The following is a 6,978-nucleotide window of genomic DNA, read 5'->3' as shown; positions in this document are numbered from 1 at the left end:
CACAGACGAAAAAATTTCCCAGTGTCTCATGATAAAAATGTTTTGTGACCTGTGATCCCCAATTGACTGGGCTGCAGTTGAGAACATCTCACTACTCTGTCCTGTTTGATCTCTCAGAATGAAAGAGGATTATACTGGCTCCAGCCTCTGCATTGTAATATCTGCATTCAAACAGTCAGTAGTGTATAACCAGTGGTCTCCTGCTTATTCGAAGGCACGTATAAAATGTTAGCCACCTATACGGTGTGAGGCAAGCCCCCTTCATTGTATGCGGAAATACCTGATGCTATTTGGTAATTAAGCACTTTGTAAAGCATGTGGAGCTAGCCATTTGTCATAGAGGCCTTTTGTTCCCTTGGCTCCTTTATAGTACATCTTACTTTAATTCTAGTTCACTATTCTCCATGACGTCAGCTGTAGTGGTGTTCAGATAGGTAGGACAATATGAGCTGCTCTATAATCTGAGAACAAACGTCTATTTATCAAGTTTGCTTAACGTATTTCTGGATTCGCTCCAGGCTGACTATGTAAGTGAATAATGTGCCCCTTGATACTACAGCAGTACATGCATTAGAAATGCTTACTGTTGTACATAGCAGGGACTTCATAACAACCTAGATGTTCAGCTCAGACAACTAATATTTTCCACATGATACCATATTATACAAAGGTGTAACATATATCCACACTACATTTAGATATAGTTAATAGAACATGAAAGTGCCCATTTTTGCAACTTGTTATACAGTAGATGTAAAATCAAATCTCTGTAATGGGGGTGTAAAGGCCTTTCAGAGTGAAAAGGAAAAATCCATCTGGGTTGTAAACACCCCTTTTTCCATACCTCCCATACTTCGTGGCAATAAACTCCACTACCTGTGTATCTATTGTAGGGACGTCCTCACCGGCCCATCTGGATAAAGGAGTAGGGCGGGTGGGGGGAGAGTTCACAGAGCCAAGCCAAAAGCCTGCACAAAATATTCTTGCTAAACAGTCAGGGATAGCTGGGACTTGCTTTTGACTGTGTTCTTGATTTCTACAGTTGGTGCATGATGGAAGGAGCATCTGGCCTGTGACCCTGCTAATGGAGGGCTTGGTTGATTGTCCTGGTTCTGTTGAACACCAAAAAACATAATCCCCCAATAGGGTGGGAGGGAACATGTATTTAGTGAACAAGTTATTTTGATGCTTGCTTGGTAAGCCCTCTTTGAGCCAGCCTTTATCCATTTTTTGCCTTGCTTTCACAAAATATCTTACTCAACTTCAACAGATTTTCTAAGGCTGCATTTGTTTTCAATGAAACTTTTTGTTCATGTACATAACAGTAATTAATACAAAATTAAATTGCTGCAGGGTAAGCAACAAATTGTTTTTAATTTGGTTAATGTTGAATCTACTTATTTCCTTTCTTCTGAATTAATTTTAAGGTGGAAAATCAAGTAGGACAGTCCCCTTATCTCCTGCTCTTAATGTTGATTTAACAATCAGAAGAAAAACATAATATCCATTATAAGGCAGTGTTAAGCATTCAGTCAGGTCACTCTACACGCTAGACTGATCATAGACTCTTCATGTTCATGCACTAGGTTCTCTAACAGTGCTTTTTTGGAGGGGAAATCTTAATTTTATATAGAGATTTTAAAAAAATACTGCACCCACCTTTCTATACAGCCAATTTTTAAATACATGATTGTGTAGCACCAATGTCCAGGAAATAAATTCTCACAGTACATCAAAGCTAAAATGTCTGTTGGAAGAGAGCAACTTCCAGAGGTCAAGTCCTTGTCTGTATTAGGGAAATTGATCTCACTTGTTCAGTTTTTATAATTTAACATTTATATTGCAATACTGCCTGCACGCCAAAGGTCATCACCCTAATGCGCTAGGTGCTGTACAGATATTTTCAGCATTTTTCACTAAAACTCTGATTAAAAACTGGTTCTGGTACTCTGCACTACAGCTCATTCCTTTCAACAATAGCGAAACTGAAACTGTAGAGGGTTTTTTGTAAACTTTCCCAGCATGGAGATGGCCCAAGGATCTTTCATTAAAGGAGCTCTGCTTCCAGCTTTCTCCTGTCTTTAAATGTGGTAGCTGTTGACTCAAGATTTTTGACTGATTTTTTTTTTTCAGTGAGAGAAGACCCAAACTGCAAGGTCATAGATCAAACCAGCACATTGAATTGCACCTGGAAACTACTACAGACTATGAAGCACAGGTGTAGCATATCCCCTGCAGTAACTAAGTAAGCAAGTTGCCTCATTCTGCATAGTGGTTTTCAGTGGTAGCCCTCCGTCAGGCATGTTGCTGCAATCCAGTCTTGAGGCATGAATTAACTATGGGAAAGTAAAAAATATGAAATAAACTATTCCATCCAAATTCAGATGGAAAAAAGAACTTGACCAGTACTGGTATCTGGGCTTCCAAAAGTGCCTGAGGAACCAACACCACCTCCTTGTTTTTAAACTTGGATTTAAAAATGGAGGAAAAGATTTTCATACATGATTAGAGATTTGAAGTGTTTTCTGCTTTTGGGTGCCCAACTTGAAAGATCTTTAAAGGACCCTAATTTTCAGATGGTGTGACATGTCCCCAGGTACACTCTGGAACTGCTGTGCCCCCTTAACTCTCCAGCCTGGGCTGTCCCTAACAATGCTGTGCTAGTGACAAGCAGCAAAACTCCTCCAGGTGCTGTGATTACTCAGTCAACAACATACAGAGACATACCCAGCTAAAATTGCATGAATGCTCTATCAGCCACCCATGAATTATACAGAGAGAGACACCAGCAAATCTCCCCAGCCTTGCACTCCAGTGATGTCCCATCTTGTACTGTTTCAAGATCTTTCCTTGAACAGTGCAAACTCATTAATTAGTTCGTCACTTCGTCAAAAGAAAGTGGACATGCATCAGTCTTTGTAATCTGAGCAGATTCCTCAAGCACTTCAACCAAAAACACACTGTTTTAGATAAAATATAAAAATAAGTTTATTAACCACAGAAAGATAGATGTTAAGTGATTATAAGTGTTAGGCACAGAGGTCAAAGTTGGTTACATCAGAAATAAAAATAGAATCACAGTCTAAAGTCTAACAGGCTAAGCAAGATTTGAATCAAGCAGTTTTTCTCACCCTAATAGATTTACAGGCAGCTCACAGTTCTGAATACACAGACTGAATTTTCTTCTGAGCCTGGGACCAATCTCTCCAGTTCAAAGTCTTTGTCTTCCAAATGATTTTCCAGGTGTTGAGATGGGGGAGGAGAGAGGTCAAGTGGTGATGTTATTGACCCTCATTTATACTTTCTCTCCAGGTACTAGAAAGATCCTAGCTGGGACATGGGGGTTAGGTAGCCCCCATTGTGTACATGCCCTCTCTGAGGAATCTCTGGGAGAGTCAATTTCTTCTTGATGGTCCATCAACACCTATCTGGCTAATCTAGATATAAATCTGTCATGTCAGTGTGTTGCTCCTTTGTTGCCACTGAAAGGCTAGCTGTGGGCATTTCCCACTTACCACACACATTTCTGAAACAAATGTATCGCAATACTTCATAACTTTACTACCCCGTTGAATGGTCTATACTGTCATTGTATGTGATGTTCAACAGATCAAGGCTTTTAAAATGATACTTCACAAGGCATACTTTGTACAAAACATCTCATAATCCTATCATAGTGGTGAATATGGGGGCTCCAGGTTGCTATTTTGGGATACAGACTGTCACAGTGGGTGCTCAGCATTTTCTGAAATTGCATCTGTTTGAGGTATGGCAATTTGGGCATTCAACAGCTAAAGCACCCAAAGTCACTAGACACGGAAAAATCTCGATCTACATCTTAGTGTGTGCGTGCACACCAAACCCAACTAACTCCTGACAATTTCTTCTCCATATACCTTCTAGTTATGGAATTCCTTTTACTATATCCGGTCTCACCAGCACATGGATCCACTAAGTTCCTGTTGAAGAGCCACAGGCCCCTTGTTTGGAGGCATGCTCGTGGCTGTACAGTACTACATAGTGTTAACTTCTTTGCTACTCTGTTATTGGCTCAGCACCTGAGAACTGGTGGAGCTCTGTGCAGCGGTTTTTGCTGGGTGATTTATTACTTTCTTGAGATGCACAATCTCGTGGTTTAATTACAATATACTAAGAGTATTATGGCTGCTAGGGTAGTAAAACTGTATTTTCTTTTAGATTTTCTTGCCAATACTTCTCAAAGGTGCTTTCTGTTCCTACTCTCTGCCTATAATTGTGCCATCTTTCAGTGTAGCCAGCTTTTACCCTCACGACAAAAATGGATCTCTCTCCCCTGAACATAAGAAGGGCCGTACCCAGTCAGACCAAAGGTCCATCTAGCCCAGTATCCTGTCTACCGACAGTGGCCAATGCCAGGTGCCCCAGAGGGAGTGAACCTAACAGGCAATGATCAAGTGATCTCTCTCCTGCCATCCATCTCCACCCTCTGACAGACAGAGGCTAGGGCCACCATTCCTTACCCGTCCTGGCTAATAGCCATTAATGGACTTCACCACCATGAATTTATCCAGTTCTCTTTTAAACTCTGTTATAGTCCTAGCCTTCACAACCTCCTCAGGCAAGGAGTTCCACAAGTTGACTGTGCGCTGCGTGAAGTAGAACTTCCTTTTATTTGTTTTAAACCTGCTGCCTATTAATTTAATTTGGTGACCCCTAGTTCCTGTATCATGGGAATAAGTAAATAACTTTTCCTTATCCACTTTCTCCACATCACTCATGATTTTATATACCTCTATCATATCCCCCCTTAGTCTCCTCTTTTCCAAGCTGAAGAGTCCTAGCCTCTTTAATCTCTCCTCATATGGGACCCGTTCCAAACCCTTAATCATTTTAGTTGTCCTTTTCTGAACCTTTTCTAGTGCCAGTATATCTTTTTTGAGATGAGGAGACCACATCTGTACGCAGTATTCGAGATGAGGGCGTACCATCGATTTATATAAGGGCAATAATATATTCTCAGTCTTATTCCCTATCCCCTTTTTAATGATTCCTAACATCCTGTTTGCTTTTTTGACCGCCTCTGCACACTGCGTGGACATTTTCAGAGAACTATCCAGGATGACTCCAAGATCTTTTTCCTGACTTGTTGTAGCTAAATTAGCCCCCATCATATTGTATGTATAGTTGGGGTTATTTTTTCCAATGTGCATTACTTTACATTTATCCACATTATCCCTGGCATTTAGTTCTGGCTACAGCTGTCTATAAATCCTTTCCAAATCCTGCAAAGCATTTGAAATCACTAAATTTTGCTTAAGGTTAATAGAACTCCAGTCTCCATCTGGCTAAAGCTAAACAGTAAATATCTTATCTTAGGGGAGTGGCTGGGTGAGGTGATGGTGTTGGGAATCTCTGGCCCCCTTGTGCTGGGGACTGGCTGGGTGAGGGGTGTCTCCATTAGGGAGTGTTGTGGTGAAGCCCAATTGTTAGAGCATATATTCTACCTTGACTACAGGACTCATACAAAGGCATATAGAAAGGGGTCTTGTACTACCCAAGGTTGAGAGACATTGACCATTACTTTTCACTGCTGAAAAAATGTTACTCTTGGTGCAAAGGGAATTAACTGAGTGAGGTGGGATAGGAAATCACAAATAAATATCCAGGCCCTACCCATCTAACTAGATTATAGTGTGATTTCAGATATTCCAAAATATACCGTATATACTTGATCATAAGCCGGTTCATTTATAAGCCGAACCCCCCAAGATGGGTAAGTAACAAGGGAAAATTTTTATAACCCGTTCATAAGTCGACCCTATAATTCAGGGGTCAGCAAACTTTGGCTCCCGGGCCATCAGAAGAAGCCGCTGGCGGGCCAAGATGGTTTGTTTACCTCTAGCGTCCACAGGCACGGAGGTAAACCTAAGTAAACAAAGTGTCCAGGTGCACCAGCTGCTTACCCTGGCGGGCCGGGACAGCAACTGATGGGGAAATTTTTTGGGAGGGAGAAGCTGGGAGTCTGGGGAGTAACCCCTGTGACCACCCCCCACATGACCTCACCCCTAGCCTGGGACCCCCACACTCTCCCCATCCCATCCCTTCCCACCTTATCTGGAGAGGGCCAGGGGAGGATGTCTCTGGCCTGGCTGGAGCTGCTCTGGCAGGCTGGGAAGCGTGGCCGCAGCCTGCTCCGGCAGGCCAGACCAGGCAGTGCAGCCGAAGCATGTTCCAGTGGGCTGGGCCGGGTGGCACGGCCGCAGCGTGCTCCGGCGGCGCGGCCACAGCCTGCTCTGTGGGGCGGGGCCGAGCGGCACGGCTGCAGTCTGCCAGCCCCGGAGCTGCAGCTGCTTCGGAGGCTGAGGGGAGAGCAGCGTGGCCAGAAGCGGAGAGACTCTGGCCCCACCTCTTCCCTTCTGGCTTTGCTGGCTGTGCTGCCTCTCCTTGCTCCCTCTGCTGGGGGGAGGGGCTGTGTCCCACCACTCCCTCTCTATACCTGTTCATAAGCCGACCCCCTTCTCTGGTGCTTCCCTTTTTTACTAAAAAAAATTCGGCTTATGAACGAGTATATACGGTAGTTGTCAAACAAAAGGATTCTTTTTGGTGATATTTCAGGAGCTGATCCCAAATAGTGGTTTTATTAAAATTAGACTTTTTCCATCATTTGTTAACAAAAAAAAGTTGCAGAAAACAAACTGAAAAGCCTGAACTCTCAACAGAAGATATTAGCACATTTAGCAATGCTATTTTAAGGTGGAAATGAGAGGGAAGATGAAATAAACCAACAACCTAAGCAAGTTTTTTTGAAAAATGAAATGAGTGCATACAATGATCTGTGCCCATGCGTGTAAGTGCACACATGAGCTGTGCACTTTCACCCTACTGAAATTATTAAGCTGTGTGCATTACCTACCTAAATAGCCTCATAACCTTACTTTTGTTTTTTTGTCCTCTTCTCCCACCCCCTCCCAGTTCTGTTTCCTTCCCAGAGTCTTTTTC

This window comes from Terrapene carolina, unplaced genomic scaffold (genome assembly GCF_002925995.2).
Source record: "Terrapene carolina triunguis isolate 2854851 unplaced genomic scaffold, T_m_triunguis-2.0 Scaffold67, whole genome shotgun sequence".
Lineage (NCBI taxonomy): Eukaryota > Metazoa > Chordata > Testudines > Emydidae > Terrapene > Terrapene triunguis.
This window is presented reverse-complemented; position numbering follows the sequence as displayed.